At 39.4% G+C, this 23,598-nt stretch overlaps 1 long non-coding RNA gene across 2 annotated transcripts; it reads right to left on the minus strand.

Annotated features, from left to right (window-relative positions):
• Positions 1-17,338: 17,338 nt before the first annotated feature.
• On the minus strand, positions 17,339-19,891 carry LOC134213264 (uncharacterized). Of its 2 annotated transcripts, XR_009979427.1 has the most exons (4): positions 19,511-19,891; positions 18,628-19,275; positions 17,989-18,544; positions 17,339-17,921 (listed from the first exon to the last, which is right to left on the minus strand). It is a non-coding gene; the product is annotated as an uncharacterized LOC134213264 (long non-coding RNA). The 2 variants fall into 2 exon arrangements; XR_009979426.1 differs by having other exon boundaries at positions 17,989-19,275.
• Positions 19,892-23,598: the final 3,707 nt, after the last annotated feature.

Here is a 23,598-nt window from a genome sequence, read left to right on the forward strand (position 1 = left end):
TCGACACTCATATATCATATGGATCTGAATCAAATGCAGTGGATATATTTAGTTTCGTTGTTTAGAAGTAGTGTACAGTTGATTTACCAAATTTGTTTTTTACTTTCTGAAAATTATCTCCCTCATGGAAAAGAGCAATGGTTATAACTATGCGAAATTTTCCGTTTACAGTGCAAATAATCTTTTTATTTTACAATAGATCAACAGGTTTTGTCTTGTGTTTTGTTATTTTAAACTTCGCATCAGATTTTCAGATAAATAAAGTGCTTAAGACATAAATTGGCCATTTCGTTCTATTACAAATTTACAATACTGCGCATCGCCTGAATAAAAACGTTTCTTTTGAAGTTCTAATTTATGTAATAATTTGTGTTCTAAACAGAGAAACATTCATTCGAAAAGTGAACAAAGATTTGCTTCTCATTTCCATCTAACACATTTGGTAAGAAAGTAAGCTAATAGCTAATGGAAAGCCAGTCAATAGCCAATTAAACAGTAAATCGACTGTTGTCTTGTTTTTATATCTGCTAACATTGCAAACCCTTTATTTTTGCAAAATCAAAAGTCTGACAAGCAATAAACCTCCATCCATGATCTGAAATACTAGGACTCAGAAATTACATGAGCATTATATCTCCATTTTTCAAATTAGTTTCGTTCGACAGTATAAAGCAGAATAGGTCCCACTTGCCCCGTTTTAAGGGGTAAGTGGGTCCTACAGGTAAATTTATTTCTGTCACTACCAACATTTTTTGTAACTGAATAAATGGCTTACAACACGTCTACACTTCAACAACGGAAGCATATAATGATGTATCCGTGGTTAATGTCCTGAAATACCCTGGTTTCTTAGTATGCGTAAACAATTTTGTTGAACGTGTGTTTTTGTAGGTCCCACTTGCCCCGGGGTACCTTATACGTAAAGGCTATAGGATCACTCCAAAACCGAATTTTTGATAGAAGGCTCGGAGACCCATAGTGTTATATACCAATCGACTCAGCTCGACGAATTGAGGTGATGTCTGTATGTGTGTATGTATGTGTGTGTGTGTGTGTGTGTGTGTACAAAAATGTGAGACACATTTTTTGGTACTTATCATTATTCGATTTGCTCGCAACAAGTTGCAGTCGACGCGGATTGCGGTCTAGTTGTTTCCTATTGAAAATTGGCCCGACCGGTCATTGCGTTCCAAAGTTATTGAAAAAACATTGTTTTTCTACCAAGGGTCCCCCCTTGGGAAAAAAATTTCAAAAACGAAAATTTTTTTTTTTCAAAAATTGTAGCAATGCATTCAAATGACCGCAAATGCATATGAATTGACGGAAAAAGTAAAATCTATCCCCTTAAAGTGCTATTTTGACCTCTCTTATGTATTTTCTTATTCTTTAATGCGCGAGAAAGGCACCACCAACGCTAGGTGGATTGATCTGGGTTTTTCACTATAACAATTACTGGGGATGCCCACAAACTAGTTTTGATCGGTGTAATTATTCCATCGTTTTCCAAAGACGTCAAATGATTTAGCACTTTTTCTTTCAATCTATAGGGGACTTGGTATGCCTTCTTAAAAATCGGCTCATTGCTCTTTAGAATTAAATTTGCCTCATATCCCTTAATAGGCGATGAGAAATCCCTATCAAAAATGTTGGCAAATCGTATTTTTATATCATCTATTAATCCATCCCTTGTTTTAATACAAGACGTATGATTAACAAAAGACACATTAGAAAAACTGTTTCTCCACCCCTTACACAGAACATCTAACCAACTTCTTCCGAACAATGAAGTAAATTTATGTTCCTCATCCAAAATTACAAGCTCCAACAGTGCTGACTGACTATTTAGTGAAACATTAATAATAGCCTTTCCCAAAAATTTTAAGCTTGATCCGTTCACTACAACAAACAAGTTTTCTTTTACTGTGTTTCATCTCTACTTTTTTGAAGATTTTCAAAAAGTCTGTTTTACTCATCACTGAAACAGCTGATCCACTATCAACTTCCATAACAAAGGGTTTGCCTTCTAATTTGACGCTTAGGAGACAAGGTTCGCTATTATGACTCATAGAAGCAACCATTAAACACGGATAATCACCTTCGTCTTCCTCGCTGTCGCTATCGTATTCAAACTTCAGTCTTTTGAAGTAATCCTGTACGCAGGGCTGGTAGCGATGAATGCCGTTCAAAATAGTGACTTTAGTGACCAACGATGACGAAAAAGTGACCAAATAGTGACTTTCAATTGCAGAAAAAGTGACCAAATAGTGACTTTTGTATGAAGTTTTGAACCGGGTATAGAGCTACAAGTTGCATTAGCATTGTTTCGGTATAATTCGTACTTCGTAGATTGCAGCAGCCTTGAAAGCAAAGGCGTAAGATTGCCAATCCGGAGATGGCGAGTTCGATTCTCAGTCCGGTCTAGGATGTTTTCGGGTTGGAAACTTTCTCGACACCCTGGGCATAGTGTATCTATTGTACTTGCCATACAAGATACATACTCATGCCATGGCGGGCAAAGAAAACTTTCAATTAATAGCTGAGGAAATGCTAATAGAATACTAAGTTGAAAAAGCAGGCCAAGTTCCACTTGGAATGTAGAGCCATAGAAGATGAAGAAGAAGAAGATTGCAAACAAGTGTTTTATTTTTTAAATTCTTATCTAGAATGCTATCGGAAATCAAGAAAAGGCAAAAACAACAAAATCATGAGGATTACTGCTACTGGCCACGCTTATTTTTGCCATAAGAAGGGAGATAATTTGAAAATCCAATAAAACATGGTCCTTTATTAGAAATCCAGAAATTCTGATAATTTTTAATTTATAAATGGCAGACTTTAGAATTAAAGTTGACCAAAACTGGTTGTCTAAATAATCTCAAGTTTATAAAATCTTTTGAATCTAATTAGTCTTCTTTTTTGGTTTTATTTTAGATTTTAAGAATTCAATTTCGAAAAGATTTTAAGGTGAATGAATTACCTTCAAACTGTTTTTTTTGGGTGACGTGGCAAAGGCTGGGTAATGTGTACCTGAAGGAATAAAATAGACACCATTTGGCGGTCCTTAGCCTCTCACCCAACAACTCCTATCCCTACCTCCTCATGGCGCTGGCAGGGATACGAGGAACCTTAGGGAAGATCGGGTAACCAACCCCGGTGGGAACTCTGGTCTTATGCTGACAGGGAAGGGGGGATTTGCTCCTCTCCGGAGCGTGGAGATGCAAATATGATCGAGCGTCTGTTATCCATGTTAGGAGCGGCTCACAACAGCGACTGTTCCCCATGTTAGGGGCGGCTGATCATCATCAGAGTGCCAGCGAGCGACGCTAAGCAAAACTGTGCACACCATGCTGGATCGTGTCAGCATCGAGATGGTAGCCCCTTCAACGCGATGTAGGTAGCGCAACCCTGGTAAGGTAGCCTACCGAAGATTCTACAGTTACCAAGAAAGGCAAAAGTAGAGCAAATGGATTGATTCAAAGGCAACAGTTTTTTTTGGGTATCTATTATTAATTCTTAATAAACAGAATCTTTTACTAAAAATGTGATACTTCTGCTAAAATATCAATCAAAAAGTTTTGAATTTAGTGTCTTGTGCCAGAATTACTTCTGACATAACTTGCTCTACAATTTTTTTCGAGACTTATCTCGAAAAGTCGCAAGGTAGATTTAACAATCATAAACGGATTTAACAATCATAATGTACTTTCTGTCATCGACGCCATTTTCGTTCACTACTCTCCTTGCCGTTGAGAAACATCAAACATCATTGTTATGTGATGAAACTGAGGCTGTTCACTATTTTTGTCATCGAAGGGTTTTGACGCTCACCAACAGACGTGGTTCTGGTTCCAATACTCCTCAATTCTGTACTATTTATTTGAGGTTAGCCTTTCGCATTTTGAAAAATTTCATTCGTGAAGAAAAAGATCATAGATGACATGAATCGGAAAAAAAATCTCACGATTTTCACAACTTCTTTGGTGCATATTTTCCAAATTTAATATATTGCTGTCAGATTCACATTTGATAAGGTTGATAATAATAGGTACAAATAAGTTTTATTTTGAACTTTTTAACAACAGGCAATGCAAAAATAGTGACTTTAGTGACCATTTTCCGAAAAAAAAGTAACTTTAGTGACTTTTGGATGCAAATAGTGACTTTTTAGTGACTACCCTAATAAAAAAATCCAAAACAATTACAATAGAAATTATTGTAACATTACGCTGAAATTAATAGTAATTACGGTAAACTCTATTGTGGCTCACAATAGAATAACATTGGAGAAAATTGTTTTCCACCATAACGGTTATTGTAAATGGCAGTTTTACAATAGAAAATAGGGGTTGTTATGTATCTTTACAATAAAAAAATCGATTTTTTCCCGAACAAATTTTTGCCATTACAATTGAATTTATTGTGATTCTATTTCCAACTTTTTACCATTGACGAATACATAGACCGAAATGTCCGGTACAAAGCCATCAGAAAATCGGGCACCATGTCTTCTTCTTCATTTTGAAGAAAATACCCCTCGTGGGTGACGAATTACATAAATATTTTACGAGCGCTGACTTACCCCTCTTGACGTTTTGACAGTTTGTTTGTTTTTCTCCCTCCCCTTGTGACGTCGTTTCGGTTCGTTTGTTGTTTATTGTTCGTTTCGTTACTCAGTTGGAGCGTGAGTTCGACCGTTTTGGTGCCATCAAAAAGATCGAATATAACAAAGGGGACACCCAGGCCTACATTCTGTACGATTTTATTGATGCTGCTACCATTGACGAATACGTATTCGAATGACGTATTCGTCAATGCTGCTACGGCTGCTGTGAAGGAAATGCGTGGATTTCCGTTAGGGGCGCCGGATCGTCGTATTCGTATCGATTTTGCTGATAACGGAACAACACCATCGTTCTCAAAGCGCAGTGGAGGTTTTGAGGAAGGCGGTGAGTATCGTCGCGCCCCCGACTACGAATATCCGGAAGGTGGTGCATCATACGAGGAAAATTCATTGTACGGCTATGGTGGAAGACCGTTCCGCGGCAGAGGAGGATTCCGCGGGCGTGGTGGTTTCCGTGGCAGTTTTCATAGTGATGGCCCACCGCACCACGGGGACAATGATGAATGGCGTCGATCAGAAGCCGATGGTGAATCCTAACGGACGGAAACAACGAAATAGTGGACAGCCTGATGAAGGACGAGGAAGGTAAACACCACCTTCGTATTACTCTGCTACTACGCCTCGATCAACCCAAGTTGGAAGATGTGCAGTAGCGCATATCGACGTCATCGTCGCACGCAATCTTCCTCGGCATGCCGGGATCGACGTCATCGGTAGCATCGTCGGATGATGTCAGCGTTCAGACGCGTCCACTGCGTAATCTCGTGTCCTACCTGAAGCAGAAAGAAGCGGCCGGCGTTATATCCTTACTCAATAAGGAAACGGAAGCAACCGGTGTGCTCTACTCATTCCCGCCATGCGATTTTTCGACAGAATTGTTGAAACGAACATGTCACAACCTCAACCTCAGGAGGGACTGAAGGAAGACCATCTGGTAATCGTAGTGCTCCGAGGAGGAATCGCCTGAGTTGCGGATGAGGGCGCAGATAACACATAAGGTAAGATGATGAATAACGAACTGTAGAATAATTAGAAAAAAGGTTTAATTTTAATTTTTGTTATCAAAGACTTTTTCGTTGCTGCAGCGTCTATCTACGGTAGTTTATTGTTTTTGCCATTTGATATAGGAGTGATCGGGGCAATATGGGCCACCTAAGGAAATCGTTCCGAAAAGCGCTGGAAAGCTCAACAAATCATAATTCAAATGTAGTTGACTTATACTAGGGAGTGTTACCTTTCATATTACGTCGATGAATGGTGAAAAATGCGTTTGGAAATTGTTGGAATGCATTTTTGAAAATGTATTGATTTTAATGTGTGTTCCCGACTATACGGGGCAATATGAGCCACCATTTGGGGCAGTATAGGCCGCCCATCCAAAACGTGTTTTTAGGAGAGAAAAGTGTGGTAATATGGAAGGATATGATATTCGTACGCTGTTGTACGTATATTCCATAGAGTATATTCCATACCAAATAAAAATAATAAACCGCACAACAGCGGATCGAACCGATTTGCCACTCTTCACCGTTTGAATAGCCATATTTCAATTGATCAATAGTCATTTTTTTCTGTTTCAATCGCAGTAATGCGGTGTTGTAATTTTTTCGTAATGAATCTTACATAGATGATAATTTTCTTGTATTTGGCAACTGAAATTTGAACTTGTTCGCATATTCAGGTCTGATATCTTGCTCTGTGCAGGTATGCCAATGTTGCCCCATAGAGACTGGTTTTGTAAAAAAATATTTGTTTGTTAAATTCAGATTTGTATCAGTACAAACATGTGTGCACAATATTCAATTAAAATATGTAGATCTTTTGATTTTGATGTATTTTAAACCTGTATTTTAATTATTTTTGTGTCAAAACCTTATTTATAAACTTCAAATCTTATAATAATTTTGCACATGCTGCAAAAATTTACATTTTCAAGTGTATTCTTAGGGACTCTAACAAAAGGCGGGAACACGAAAGGCGGAATCACAAAAGCCAGAATATCGAAAGGCAGACGTTCTTATACGTGTAACAAAAGGCGGAATATATCATAAGGCGTAATTACAAAAGGCGGAAATACGAAAGGCGGAATTTCAAAAGGCAGAATTCAGTCATTTCTTAGTTTTACACAGGCACCTGCTTAAGGTAAAGGAGGACATGTTTTATTCTTTGAAGGCTCGCATCTGCCCGGTCTAAGTTGAAGGAGGATATGATTCCTTCTTTAAAAGCACGCCCCTCCGTATTTTTTTTCTATTTTATCAGGGTAGGGGACCAGGGTGCATTATGAACACCCGGGACAGATTAGACACCCCCAATATTCTTGTTAATTCAATCAATTTTCTACTTTCAATGCAGTGAACTCTATAATCCTTTCATAAACAACTAATTTATAACGTAGAAGCCATTGTTTTATTTTCATAGCGCATAAATTTGACAAAAAAGTTAGAATGTCTTCCAAATGATTAAAAATTATAAGTTTCCCTTTCCATAAAATAAGCTTTACTTTACCATAGAAGATGATTTCTCAATTATTGGTCATCCCATAGCAAAATTCTGTTATTTACAGTGCTCTGGCATGCATTTGTGACAAGTTTCCTTGATTTTTACAATATTTCCAACAGTTTTTAAATATGTTCACCTGTTGGGGCAAACTGAACACTCTATATGGGGGTAGAACTGACCCAAGTAACCATGGAGCTATATATGCTTGCAAATAATACAGCCATTAAAGTTGACTTAAAGTGGAAAAAGGCCCTTTTACGATTGAAATAATGCTTCATTACTTTGACATGTTGAAATAAAACATAAGTAATGCATTTCTGCATTCGTAACGCTGAACTAGTGTATCGTTGCTTGACAGGCGATGAATAAATGCATCTTTACATCGGTAAAACCAAAACTGATCTAATGCAGTTAGCATTTAACATGCTGATCTGTGATTGATTACATGCATTAATTAATGCTTGGTGGTTACTTGGGGACACCTTAAAAATTAAAAACATAACCTCAAACTCATCGAAATAGGCCTTCATATCGTGTTATTTTTGTGTTATCATGGTGCGGAATTATAAATGGCTATAAAACTTCCAGTACATGAAATTTATATACCATAGATGCATATATATACCATAGAAGTCGCTGAAAGTGCAACAAAAAAAGGAAGTGTTTTGTATAGATTTGGCAATCTCGTTGGGAAGTTGATCGGTACAACCCATTGGAAGGATTGGCGATGCCCATGGGCGTAGCCAGGATTTCGAGCAGGGGGGCGGGGGGCAACTTTTTGGGTATTCTAATTCGTAGTTTTATAGTGGTTTTATGAAAACACATGAATATTAGTGCTTGGTACTATTTCCTTCTAAGTTCCAAAAACTTTGAAACGAAATCCACAACCAACAGTAAAGGCTGGATCACAATAGCACGTTGCGCTGGGCGTTGAAGTCAGCGTTTTGTACTAGAACGCAACGCTAATAAACGTGACGCATTCATGCCCACAATGCAACGTTCGCGATGTGCGTTTATTAAACAGTAAATTAAACAAAAATATTGTGGATCCAGTTAAAAACCGAACTGAGCTCTCGCGACAATCGCATTTTCTCCCATTTCTGGATGTCGCAACTGCATCGCGAGTAATGCGCATCTATGCTATAGCCGTGCGCTATCCTGCGCACCACCCGCGATGCAGTTGCGACACTTGGAAATGGAAGAAAATGCGATTGTCGCGAGAGCTCAGTTCGGTTTTCAACTGGATCTGCAATAATGATATTTGAATTTCTAAACAAATCCCCTCTGAAATAATATTTATTATCAAATAGGCAGAAAAAAAAAACAATATGCAAGCTTCCTCCAGGAATTCCTTCGACAATTGCTCCAGTCATTCTATCCGAAGTTCTATCAGGAATTCTTTAAGAATGCCTCCAGCAACTTCTTCGGCAATGTCTTCAGGAATTTCACCATTAATTTCGCCGGGAAATAATCCAAAAATTTCACCATTATTTACTCCAAGAAATCTTACACGAGATCCTCTATAAGTTCTGCAGGGAATTCTTCCGATAATTCTTCGTGCTGTTTCTCATAAAAAATTCTGATAAATTGCACCGTGAAGTTCCTAAGACTAGGGTAACCGTACCCTTAGTGGAGGTAGCACCAATAGTGGAGGTAGTGGGGTTTTAATGAGATTTATCATATTTATAGACTTTACGATGGTTTCAGTTGATGCGTCGTGCTTTAAATATCCCGTTAAATGCAACTTACCTTAAGATTTTGCTTGAAAAACTATTGAAAACAATGATTTTCCTTAACAAAATTGACTCCCTTGCACCTATAGTGATGTAACTGTACCAATAGTGGCGAGTCTCATAAGAAACCAATGGATAGCACCACCATAGGAACCAAAATTAATTTTTACCGCCACTAAAGGAACAGTGTACCCATAGTGGTGCAAGCAATATTTGGTAATTTTTTATGTTAAATGACGTCTATCTCATTTTTGTTAGCAAATTTATTAGCTTATCTATTGACTAAGATAATAAAGCAGTAAATTTCCCATAATTATCAATTTTTAAAAAATATTTTCTTTTGTGGATCTACTAATAGCTTCACTATTGGTACCGTTACCCTATTCCTTGGAAATTCCGCAGAACTGCCAGGAAACATTCCTGAGAATTTCGAATTTCTGGTGTAAATTCCATAAAATTCTCCCTGAAAGCTTCAAATAATTTCTTGTGAAAATTTCAAAGAATTTTTCCTGGAATTTCACCGAACATTTATACAGAAATTATACCGAAAATGAAATTTTCGGAAGAGTTCATAGATTAATTCCCAAAGTAATCCTGACAGAATTCCGGTGAAAACATCAAGATTTCCACTGGGAGATCCTCCAGGAGTTTCTCCAAAAACTCCTCCGGGAATTCTTCCAGGAGTTCCATCCGGCAGTTCCTCCAAGAGTTTCTCCAGGATTTCCTCCGAGAATTATTCCAGTAGTTTTATCGGCAGTTCCTACGGGGGTTCCTCTGAAAATTCTTCCGGGAAATTCTCCAGAATTTCCTCTGGGAATTCATTCAGGCTTTCTTTCTGGAATTCATTTAGTTTTCTTCAGGAATTTATATAGAAATTCACCCAGAAGCTCCTCCGAGAATTTCTCTGGGAGCTCCTCAGGGAATTCTCCGAGATGTCCTCTGACGATGACGATGGTCCAGCTATATACCCCTACAAAGGTTTCAGCTAGACGAGATTTGTCTATAAGATGAATTTTCCACGATTTTTTCCGAGGATTCTTCTGATAGTTTCACTGGCATTTCCTCCGGGGGTTCCTTTGAAAATTCTCCCGGGAGTTTCTTCTGAACTTGCTCCGGAAGTTCCTACGAGAATTCCTCCGAGAGCTCCTTCGGGAATTCCACCAGTAGCTCTGCTAGGAACTCATTCAGGTTTTTTTTAGAAAATCATTTAGGCTTTCTTCACAAATTTAAATGGAAATTCTTCCTGAAGTTCTTCCGAAGTTTCTGTGGGAGTTCCTCCGGGAGGTCCTCTAGGAATTCTTCTAGGAGTTCCTCCTGAAATTCTTTCGAGAGTTCTTACGGGAGCTCCTCCGGCAGTTCTTTCGGGAACTCCTCCGGGAGATACACCTCAGAAGAGGAATTCCCAGAGTAATTTCCGGAGGAATTCCCGTAGAAATTATCAGAGGAATTCTAAGTCGCTAAGTTAACTAAGTTATTAGGAAATGCTAAGACAATGTAACAATAAAACCGGACTTAGTTAACTCCTTGATAAAGGTACAATATATGTAACCGAAAAGTCGGATAAAAACCCAGATTAAACCACCTAGCGGTGATGATGCCTTTCTCGTGCAGTAAAAAATAGTATTTTGGCCATAACTTCTGAGTCCATAGTCCGATCCGTCCAATTTTAAATAGGAAACAATGGGACAGCACTATGCGTCGAATGCAACTTGTTGCGAGCAAATCGGTAAAGGATAAGTGCCTGAAAAATGAGTGACATTTTTGCATAGTTTTGCGCACACACACACACATACATACATACACACATACACACACACACACACACACACACACACACACACACACACACACACACACACACACACACACACACACACACACACACACACACACACAAGGGGGCAGCAGGGACTTTGTCCAAGGGCTTGACGACCCCTCCCCATGGCCACTGCGAGTTAGGGGGCCTGTCTAGAACGTGGTGGGGTTTGACAGTGGGCTCTGTTGAACCTCTATAAAAAGCTGCATGTGTTTGCAAGCAGGCCCTATCACAGCGACCGTGCGCCGCTCAAAGCACACAAGCCCAACAGGTGTGCCAACCGGCACATCAGGATTGATGCCAGTAAGATCCTGATTATGGTATACTGGTCACGGCAAACGACATTGGACGATTCTCGGTTTTTGGATAGGATTAGGCGTATATGGGCTGACAGTCGAGCTATTCTGTTTCCTGAGTAAAAAGAGTGACATCTTTTAAAATGGCAAGCAGGCTAATGGTTCGTCTGCCTCCGTCCCGGTAAACAACCTGGCAGGCCTCCGGTAACGCTCAACACTTGTCACCTATACCGGTGGGTAGTAGGTTCAGATGCACCATTCCTGATTTACGCCGATCCGGCTCTGAACACGGTGTTATAAGACACCGGAGTCAACCCTTGCATGGACCTCACTGTTACAAAGGCACCCATGGGATCACAAGAGGCGACTATCTACAACAGGAAGAGATAACGGCCCGGAGGGGGGACCCTTTTTACATGGAAACAAATTCTACAATCAACGAAGGAGCAGGCGGTGCGAATGTTTTCGCAAAGAGTGGGAGGCTGCAGCGATCTCCAGTGATGGCGCAGGCAGCAGTAGCAAGTACCAGCAGTATGGCCAAGGCTGCTGAGAACCAGGCAGGCCAACAGGAGCTAGGATCCGGAAATAGGGTGTCCACCCCAAAATCGGAAAGTAGTGCTATTCAGGAGGATCTACAATTTGGGAGGTCCAACCTGATGAAGGTGTGGAAGCGAGTCAACGAGCTCTATGACTTCGTGAAGGACAAGCACAATGTTCACACGAAGATCAAGCTTCTAGTGACGAGCATCAAGTCCGCCGTTTAATCTGCTGAGCACGAACAGAACGCGCTCAAAAGAAGAGCGGAAGCAGCTGAAAAAGCACTGAAAGATGCAGCGGAGCATACAACAGTCGAGACACTGCAAACACCAATGAGCTCCCGAAATACTCGCACGGAGAAGCGAAGCAGGGACTCTCCAGGAGAGCAGGAAATCCCGAAGAAGCAGCGGAACGTGCAAGATAGTGCTAGCGTACTGAAGGAAGGCGTCAAGAACGGTGATTGGCAAACCGTGGAAAGTCAGCGAGAGAAGAGAAAGAAGCAGAAGGAGTACGTGGAAAAGAAGAAGGAGCAGAAGAAGAAAGAAAAACATCGCTCTTCTCGTGAGCGGGTCAAGGGGGACGCCTTGATAGTCGAAGTGAGCGACAAGACGACATACGCAGCGATATTACGGAAGGTGAGAGAAGACCCGGTGCTCAAGGACTTAACGTAACCATAACGTCTTACCACAGATAAGTCTTACTAAGATTTCACATAAATGATAAATTGGTTTTTTCAGTGAACTTCCTTAACTTCATTCATAGTACATAATAATACTATCAAATTTGAAGTTAATTAGAAAATTAGTTTTTTATATTATTTTATTATCTTAAATGTTTACCCGTAACAAAACTAAACAAACCCACCCACGCCCTAGACAAACCGTATCATTTTGTAACGCAATATTGTGTACCCACCCACTCCTTGATGGGTTAGGTATTTTGTGAATGAGCCCAAATAGAGTGCAATATATTTTGATACCAACTTTGAAATATATTCCGCTTCTGTATAAGCAGTTGTCTGCCTGTAATCGCATAACTGTCCCATATGAATAGGAATCCCAGCAAAGATGGGACAACTATGCGGTTAGTGTAGGCAAAAGCTGTTTCTTTCAATTTCTTCATTATTGTTAATGGCAAATGCGTTAAGCTATAACTAACTTCGGTAGTGGTGTGGTAATAATCTAATTATTAAGCAAAGCGCTTTATAGCGCACCACAAGCGAAGTTGAATTTACGTATTAAATACGAGAAAAACCTTACTTCGTTAGTCTTAGGCCGGTTTTCAACTTAACTGAGTATATAACTTAATTTGATACAATTCAATATGATTTAATTTGAATTATACAGAGCAGTTGAACTACAACTACACCTACGAGTCCTGGATGTCCCTCTAAACATTCTTTTTCTTCCTCTAACACTTATTATGATTTTTTTTTTTCAATTTTAGATTCTGGTAGTGAAATATGGACAATCTCAGGACAATCAATATTTAACTTTCTGTATAAGTTATATGAACGCTGAGTTTGGCCTAAAATGCACCCCGTGAGGTACCGTGAGAGAAAAAGCAGAGCGACTTAATATATAAAGGTTTAAACATCTGTATTCTTTTCAATCCTATGGCAATAAAATTAATTGTATATTTGAACCTGTGTTTACACTATGATTATGCATTGAAATAATTTTATTTCAATTTGATTGAGATATAATGGAAGAATTGTTGAAACGAACATGTCACAACCTCACCGAGGAGGGACTGAAGGAAGACCATCTGGTAATCGTGGTGGTCCGAGGAGGAACAATCCTCTGAAATGCCTTTTTTCTGGTATTGCAGCAACTAGTCCATATTGGCACAGCATACAACATGGCTGGCCTAAAAATTTGTTTGTAAATCAAAAGTTTTTTCTTAAGACAAAGTTTTGATTTTCCGTTTATAAGTGGATATAGACACTTAATATATTTGGTACATTTGGCTTGAAGGCCTTCAATGTGATTTTTAAAAGTTAATTTTTGATCTAGCAGAAGTCCTAAATATTTAGAATTCTGATAGTTTACCTGCAGTGAGCGATCTGATAAATAATTTTGGATCAGTTTAATAGCTAGTTGGTTGTTTGCTCATTGTTTGTTGGTTGATTGATTGGTTGCTTGATTGGTTGGTTGGTTGATTGTTGGTTGGTAGAATGATTAATTGGTTGGTTGCTGCTTGATTTGTTAGTTGGTAGAACTGTTGAATGGTTGGTTGCTTCATAGTTGGCTGGTTGCTTGATTGGTTGATTATTTGGTTGATTGGTTGTTTGACTGGTTGATTGATTGGTTGGTCGGCTGGTTAGTTGATTAGTTGTTTTGTTGGTTGCTTATGGCTAGTTAGTTGGTTGCTTGATTGGTTGATTGGTTGGTTGCTGGAATCGTTGACTAGTTAATTATTCAGTTGATTGGTTGCTTGATTGGTTGATTGATTAGTTGATTGGTTGATTGATTGTTGGTCGGTTGCTTGATGGGTTGATTAGTTGTTTTGTTGATTGCTTGATTGGTAGATTAATTGGTTGGTTGCCTGATTATTGGTTGGTTGCTTGATTTGCTAGTTGGTAGAAAGATTGTTTGATTGTTTGGTTGCTGCTTGATTTGTTAGTTGGTAGAACTGTTGAATGGTTTATAGTTGGTTGGTTGCTTCATTGTTGGTTGGTTGCTTGACTGGTTGGTTGATTGTTGGTCGGCTGGTTAGTTGATTAGTTGTTTTGTTGGTTTCTTGGTTGATTGGTTAATAAGTTGATTGCTAGGTTGCTTGATTGGTTAGTTATTTGGTTGATGGGTTGGTTGGTTGCTGCTTGATTTGTTAGTTGGTAGAATGGTTGATTGGATGGTTGCTTCATTGTTGGTTGATTGATTGATTGGTTGGTAATTTGGTTGATTGTTTGCTTGACTGGTTGATTGTTTGGTTGCTTGATTGGCTGGTCGGCTGGTTAGTTGATATGTTGTTTTGTTCGTTGCTTCAATGGTTGCTTGGTTGGTTGATTAGTTGATTAGTTACTTGATTGATTGGTAGCTTGCTTGAATGGCTGATTGCTGGATTAGCCAATCAAGCAACCAATCAACTAAATAACCAACCAAGCAACCAACAAACAATGAAGCAACCAACCAACCAATTAAGCAACCAGCCAACTATCAAGGAATTGGTTGGTTATTTGGTTGATCGGTTGATTGGTTGCTGCTTGATTTGTTAGTTGGTAGAATGGTTCATTGGTTGGTTGGTTGCTTGATTGTTGATTGGTTCTCAATCTTACCAACTAATCAGGTTATTTGGTTGATTGGTTGGTTGATTGATTAGTTGCTTGATTGGTTGGTCGGCTGGTTAGTTCATATGTTGTTTTGTTGGTTGCTTCAATGGTTGCTTGGTTGATGATTAGTTGGCTGGTTGCTAGATTGGTAGCTTGCCTGAATGGCTGATTGCTGGATTAGTTGGTTGGTTGCTTAATTGGTTGGTTATTTGGTTGATTGTTTGCTTTACTGGTTGATTGAATGGTTGGTCGGCTGGTTAGTTGATTAGTTGTTTTGTTGGTTTCTTGAATGGTTGATTGGTTGATTGCTTATTTGGTTGATTAGCTTGTTGGTTGATTGGTTGATTAGTTAGTTGGTTGATTGGTAGCTTGCTTAATTGGTTGGTTGCTGGATTAGTTGATTGATTGGTAGCTGGTTACTTATTTGGTTGATTGGTTGCTTTACTTGATTGATTGGTTGTGGTTATTTAGTTGATTGGTTGGTCGTTTCGTTAATTGGTAAGTTGTTTAGTTGATTGGTTAATTAGTTGGTTGCTTGCTTGATTAGTTGGTTGGTTGCTTGATTGTTTGGTTGATTATTTGGTTGATTGCTGCTTGGTTTGTTAGTTGGTAGTATGGTTGATTGGTTGGTTGCTTAACAGGTTGATTGATTGATTAGTAAGCTGGTTAGTTGATTAGTTGTGTTGTTGGCTGCTTGGTTGATTGATTAATAAGTTGATTGCTAGATTGGTTGGTTATTTGGTTGATTGGTCGTTTGATTGGTTATTGGTTGGTTGCTTGATTGGCTGTTTAGCGTCCCACCTAACACCAGGACTTGGGCTTGTGCGCTTTGAGCGGCACACGGTCGCTTTGGAGCCTACTTGCGGATACATGCAGCTTTTTATAGAGGTTAAACAGGGCCTACTGTCAAACCCCACCACATACTAGGCAGGCGCCTTAACTCGCAGATGGCCTGGGGAGGGATCGTCAAGCCCTTGGACATAGTCCCTGCTGCCTCCGACCAACCAACCCATCAACCAATTAACTAACCAATCAATCAACTAACCAATCAAGCAATCTAGCAATCAACTTATTAACCAATAAACCAAGCAACCAACAAAACAACTAATCAACTAACCAACAAGCAACAAACCAATCAACCAGTCAACCAACCAACCAATAACGAAGTAACCAACCAACAATCAAGCAACCAACCAATCAACCATACTACCAACCAACCAATCAAGTAAGCTACCAATCAACCAAGCAATCAAGCAACCAACCAACCAACCAACTAATCAACCACCAAGCAACCAACAAAACAACATGTCAACTATCCAGCCGACCAACCAATCAATCAACTAGTCAAGCAACCAATCAACCAAATTACCAACCAATCAAGCAATCAACCAACCAATCAACCATTCTAACAATTAACAAATCAAGCATCAATCAATCAAATAACCAACCTTTAAAGCAAACTACCAATCAACCAAGCAATCATTCAACCAACCAACTAATCAACCAATCAAGCAACCAACAAAACAACATATGAACTAACTAGCCGACCAACCAATCAATCAACCAGTCAAGCAACCAATCAACCAAATTACCAACCAATCAAGGAATCAATAAAAAAGCAACCAACCAATCAACCATTCTTCCAACCAAGGATGTTATCGATCATTTAGTAATTTGCGTTCGATCATTTAGTAGTTTGTCAATAGCTCATTCCAAAAGCTGAATTTCAAAATGTATTATATGGTGGACTTCTAGTGCGGAGGTTTTTCAACAACTCTTCCTAATGGTTCATTGTTTGAATTTCACTAGTAACGAAGATATAGCTATAGTTTCAGTAACTTAGACTAAATGATAACAAAATTCCGATCACTTAGTTTAAGAGACTGCAACTAGCGCTATAACTCCGTCACTAGTGAAATTCCAACAATAAACCATTACGCAGAGTTGTAGAAAAACCTTCGCACTAGAAGTTCACCATACAACACATTTTGAAATTCAGTTCTTGGAATGAGCTATTGACAAACTACTAAATGATCTAACGCAAATTACTAAATGATCGATAACATCCTTGCTTCCAACTAACAAATCAAGCAGCAACCAACTAACCAAATAACCAACGAATCAATCAACTAACTAATCATACAACCAACCATTCAAGCAAGCTACCAATCTACTTATTAACCAATCAACCAAGCAACCAACAAAACAACTAATCAACTAACCAGCCGACTAACCAATCAACCAGTCAAGCAATCAACCAACAATCAAGCAACCTACAATTCAAGCAAGCTACCTATCAACCAACCAGCTAATCAACCAATCAAGCAACCAACCAATCACCAATCATCAATCAAACAACCAATCAACTAAATAACCAACCAATCCAGCAATCAACTTATTAACCAATCAACCAAGCAGCCAACAAAACAACTAATCAACTAACCAGCCTACTAACCAATCAATCAACTTGTCAAGCAACCAACCAATCAACCATACTACCAACTAACAAATCAAGCAGCAATCAAATAATCAACCAAGCAATCAAGCAACCAACCAATCAAGCAACCAACAACTAATAAACCAAGCAATCAACAAAACTTATCAACTAACCAGCCGACCAACTAATCAACCAATCAACTAAATAACCACAACCAATCAATCAACCAGTAAACCAACCAGTCAACCACTCAAGCAACCAACCATTCAACCATTCAAGCAAGCTACCATACCAATCAATCAATCAAACAAGCAATCAACCAATCAAGCAACTTAGCCACTTAGTCGATTGATGTGTAACAATATGGATCTTCGGGCCTCTCAACAAAAGTTCGTTTTGAAGTGATCTTAAAATAGGTATGTATTCGTAATCATTACGGTAATTTATTACACATTACGGTAGTGTGGGCAGCAATGCGATTCACCAAGTTATGCAAATGTATCTCCGTAAATATAATCACTGATTCATATTGAATAAATGTCATCGTGTATTTCCGTCGTGCGTCCACAATGTGGTCCTTGAGGTCCGACAACTCAAGCAGATTAAAAATCTCGGCATGACGGCATGCCATACCCTAACCTCGACCGGGACTGCAATAGGGTTTCTGACGGTATGGCCGTTTGAAGAAAAACTCTCGGCTGGTACAAAGATCTGAAAAAAAAATAACAAATCCTAAAATTACACTATTCCGTTATAATTTTTTTACTAAATAACCTACCTCTCAAATAAAAATCTGCGATCCGATCGTTATTTCAGCAGCATATCAAAATAGCTCTTAGAACGAAAAATAATAACAGGATCCCATTTGTGCCCATGCCCTCTCTATGCTGAACGACTCCCGGACTTTTCCCGGCCTCCGTCATGGCCATTTCCTATAGATGACAGTTCCGGATCGGCAAGACCAGGAAACATACAAATTGAAATGAACGTAGGAAAGTTGTTTTTTCTGTAGTTGTCCGGATGTTGTCGATGTGTGTTCGGTTGAAGCTTTTATTAACACACGGTATACCGCACTACTTTGTCACTCGGCCATGAGAATTTCGGGAATTTCGCAAGTTCCATTGATATGTTGCGTACCGTCCGAAGTGCCGTCATTGTATGCACCATTGCAAGTGGTTGTAGGATGATGAACGGTTTTGTTATTTTGCTTTTTATCGGATGAAGCACATATGTTTGCCTATTCTTGAGGAGTGCTAGAAGCTGCCAAATGGGAATTGATCGGCCATGCGCGGTCTCATGGGCGAAACTATGTCGATTCCGCTGCACTAGTATAGCTTCATAATATGTATGTTTGAGAGTTTGGAATCAGACGTCACAATTTTTTGGTTACTTAATTAACAGAAATAAATATTTGTACCTTTCGTACGAATGGTCATCGTCACATTCCAATGATGTGGTTGAATCCCTTCTTATTAAAAGAGACCGAAGCCCCCGACGACCGAAAGTCGTCCTCCGATTCCGACTCTTCCTTCTAATCTTCAGCAGGAGCGGCAGCAGTACCAACGGCAGGAGCACAAGCATCGTCAGCTGGAGCGGCTCTACCAGCTGGTATCGACAAGAGCTTCTCGCAACCGGAGGCCATCAGTTCCTCCACCGACTTGCCCTTCAGCTCGTTGACCACCTTGGTGACGTGAGTTGAATCGGCCTCGATACCAACCGAGCTCAGGATCTTCTCGATGTCGGCACTCGATGGGCTGGCGTTGCCGCCGAGGACAGCCAGGAGGTATGCAGCCTTTATATTGTCGGATGCCTGATTATTGCTGCATTACTAGCAGCGAGGGAACATCATTCATGGCACCCAATGTCAGAACTGATAGAAGCAATTCCATTCCTATCAGCTTCTAATCTGTGAGGTGGATGAAACATCAATTGTAGCAAGCCCAGGATCACAACTGGGTGAACTTTTGATGGCAGGCAATTCCGGAACTGGTGACTTGGCTGAGGGTACTGTAGATGGTGGAAAGATTGATGGAAATGGAACAGTTGCGACTGACCGCACCGAGACCTGAAAAATATCAAAATAAATTCCTTATTAGGTATTTCATTAAATTGTAAAATTTCAACTAGGGTAAGACTGTAAGTTCAAATATTTTCACAATATTTGTTTAAAAATAATTGTTTAATAACTTTATGGAAATGCGGGAACTTAAACTGTTTTTAAGAAATGATTTTAAAGGAGGTGGGCCAAAAATTGGGATCAGGGTGATTGTTGGGTGTTATACCCTGCCTATACAACTTACCAATCCGTTGACAAATCTGTGATCCGGATGTTATTGAAACAGCAGCATTGAATAGCAGCTTTTGGTTCAAAAAGCAATAACAGCCTACCTGGCTCATGTTTCATTTCTCCTCTGTCTTGAGCTGTGCGCCGTCTGTTCTTCTTGTCGGCCACTTCCGGGAACAACAAGACTAGGCCGCAATCAAATTGTATCCAACATCGAAAAGATCTTCACGTTATCCGGGAATGATTTTTTACGTCCGGTTGGACCTTCCAGACCGGACCGCGCGATTTCATCGGTCTTGGTTCCATTCGTCTTAGGTGCCGTAAATGTTTGCACCCGCACACCCTGTTTTTCTTATTCGTTAAAAGACCACTGGTTTACTGTTGGGCAATTGGGCCTGTCGTGGGAATCTGTAATATTCTTGGGACATCCGTGGAGCTCGGAATTGTAGAACTGCGACGGTTGCTGGCGGATTAATTGATTCCGTAGCTGGTAAAACTGCGACAGTTTCTGGTGGATTAATCGATTCCGTAGCTGGTAACTTTCGATAATGTCTAGGATCAGTGATTCGCAGAGCTGAGACAATACCCCACCGATGGTTCGGGAGCTAGTTTACCTTTTAGCCATCCGTCAATCGTCGCCTACAAGGTTGATGTCCGACAGCTGCTGATGCTGGTTTTGATTTTTCAGAAGTTGCAAACGAAAAGCTGTATATAGAAAATCAATGGCATTAAAATATTGCAATTCTACTGACATACAACAAATAATTACCTCATATCAAGAACTTCACTGGGAACTATTTATATATATTAATATTTGTCGACCGCACCTGCTTACACTGTATGGAGGATAAAAACATTAAACAAACTCGCCTCGATTCATTGATTTTATTTTGAATCAGAAACAGGAGGTAAACAAAAATGGAAATGACAACTGTTGACAAACTGACGTGATTTGAATTGAGGGGCTTCTCAATGGTCGAGTGATTGTAATAATTGTAATCCGTCACTCCCCAGGGGTATATAGTGGTGCCCGGAAAAATGGCCACCCCTCCGTCTATGTATTCGTCAATGTTTTTACTGGCAATTGAATCTATTGTACGTCTATTGGAACAACAATATGGAACTTTAATTGGTATGATATAAAAACAATAGAATTTAATGTTCATAAATAAAATGTATTGTGATTTTATGATATTTTATTGCAACTCTATTGTATTTTTTATCCGGGTAGACTCAAAATAGTGACCAAGTCACTAAAAAGTGACTCACTACCAGGCCTGTACATATAGAGTCCATTTGCCATTTGTTTTTTCGAGACCCTGATCTCGGTTTCATTAAAAACATTAACTCATATATCGACATTGTTGTTTCAAAAGGGCGAAAGTCGAAAAGGTAAACATTGACTTCTTCTGCTGATTTCAAAAAGATTAGAGACTTCTGGCGGTATTTTCCACTTCCGTTCGATAGAAGGCGCGGAGCGCTACCAGTTCCAAGTGGTTGTTTGCTGGGAGCGGTCCTAGTTGTTGAGGAATTTGCAGGAAAAGGCATTGTTTACGTTTGCGACATTGGCCCTTATGAAACAACCGTGTCGATATAACATGATCACATCGTAAAATGTGATCCAAAATCTTGAATTTGATGCAGAAATTGCTTTGGAAAACTCTGAATTTTTTTCAGAAATTTCAGCGGAAGTTGATTTTCTGTGGAAAACCTTGTGAAAATTTCTAGGATTTTTTTCAGATATTGTGCAGAAAACACTTCAATCCTTATGAAATCTTTCTCCAGGAGTTCAAACGGAAATTCCAACAGAAATCCGATGGTGAATGTCAGCACAAAAACTTCCGGAAATTCTTTCATACCATAAATTCAAGGCAGAATATTTTGTAGACATTCCTGCTGTCTTTCAGGAATTTCCGCGGAAACTGCACGTCAATTACTATAAAAACTTCTCCGCGGATCCCTGAAAAAAATCTCCTTCAAATACAAGCGGATTTTTTCATGAATTCCGGTAGAAATCTTTTTGAGAATTCCTTCAGATATTGTTTGGTGAATTCCTAAGAAAAACCTTTCGAAAATTATTGCCCAAATTCAAGGCGGAATTTTTACGGAATTTTACATAAAGATTTATGCGGTCATCGACAACGCATCAATTAGTTTGACAGATAAAACTTCGGAAGAAAGTTCAAGAGTATAATGCATTCAATTATGGCTTGGAAATATCCAAAAAATTGGGTAAGCATAGACTTCAAATGTTGCTATCGAAAACAAAACCCTACGCTCCTTATTTATTAAACTTCCACCCAAAACTAAATCCGCGAGAATAGCAAAAACCGCGAAAATCACGAAATCCTCGTAGTCGTAACAATCCTGCGCTTTAAAGACGGCGCTGCCTAAACGTATACCCAAGCTTCGCTGAGTGGTCTGTCTGTGTGTCTCTCGATCCCGAAGTCCATGGTTCGAACCCACTCTGCCTTTCATAAGACGGCCTTGTGCAATTTTTCAAACTTTATATATTTTGCTAACAGATTTAGCTTTGATTTGGTTGATGATAATGGTAGATACAAATGATTTTTATTTTGAACTTTTTTTTTTACAAACGGTGGTGCGAAAATAGTGATTTTAGTGACCATTTTCCGGAAAATAGTGACTTTAGTGACTTTTGGATGCAAATAGTGACTTTTTAGTGACTAGGCTCAAAATAGTGACCAAGTCACTAAAAAGTGACTTGCTACCAGCCCTGTAGTACGTTTTCAGGGCTAGTTTCTTCTTCTACAAAGTTTACACTACTCTTTTGTTTAAAACGGAAACAATGCTTCTGGATATGTCCTTTCATTCTACAAAAATTACAGACAAAATTTGCATACCGACCACGACCTGAATAGCTCTGGTTAGATTTAGATACTTCTCTCTCATTATTGTTGTCTCTATTATCGTAATATGCACGCGTATTTCTTTTATTATAATAATTCCGACCTCTTGACCTGCTTCTGCTGCGTTCCCGTCGGTCATCGTAGGGTTTCCTACCAAGCCGATATTTAACAGAATTCACGGACGATTCCTCATTCATGGTTATTGATTGCCATATCAAAACTTTTTATAATCTTCTCTGCTGTTCTAACCCCTAAATCATCTTCGTTAAGTAAGCGGCGCTGCAGTTCTTTGTTATATATTCCAAAAACTAATTGATCAGTAATAGCAGTGTCACGAAACTGTCCAAAATCACACGCCTCTGCTAATAATTTTACAGCAAGTATGAAGTTTTCACCATTTTCTCCAGGGCCCTGTCGTCTACAACGAAATTTATATCTCAACAGTATCTCTGATTCAACCTTGTCGAATCTTTCTTTTAATTTTTTTGTTATCTCCGCATATGAGAGAGTCTTCAAGTCGGTCGCGGGAAAAAGCAATTTGAGTTCATCGAAAACCGTCATACCACACAAACTCATGAAAATGTCTTTTTTACGGTTATCTTGGATTTCATTGGATGAGAAGAAATATTCTAAACGTTCAACATAGTTCGCAAAACTAGTACCAGGTACGTAAGGGTCGACGGTACCATACAACGCCATCTTGGCTACACCGTAATAAAAGAGACAAAAGGTAACTGCTAAACAATGTGATACAATGGCGGAGAAGTATAAAACTAATTCCACGTACCTTATTCTACCTGCGTCCAGACTGGTCTCTTAAAAAGCCTTCTACGAATTCTACCTTCCGATCCAAGTTTTCACAACGCAACCCGAGATGTCCTGAGCGCAACTTCCTTTGTGATAAGACGAATGCACGTTGTCCGATGTCCAGGTTACTGATATCGCTTGCGTAGCTTCGCCGTACACTTCGGTTGTGTCCCGTGAAACTGGTAATATTGAACACTAACTTCTGCTCCGCTCGTAGCTTGATGAATTGCCAAACCACTCAACAAATTGAAACAATAAACTCCCGCGCGTCACCAATACTATATTAGTGCACCGTACTTCCTAATGACGCAGCTTAGCTGCCAAGGTCATTGAACGCGGCCGAAGGGACTCAATTCCAACTTCCACTGTATCTATCTTCCACAAACGTTAACTTCCACAGTCTCTATGTTAACGACCAGTTATAATT

This window comes from Armigeres subalbatus, chromosome 1, assembly GCF_024139115.2.
Source record: "Armigeres subalbatus isolate Guangzhou_Male chromosome 1, GZ_Asu_2, whole genome shotgun sequence".
Lineage (NCBI taxonomy): Eukaryota > Metazoa > Arthropoda > Insecta > Diptera > Culicidae > Armigeres > Armigeres subalbatus.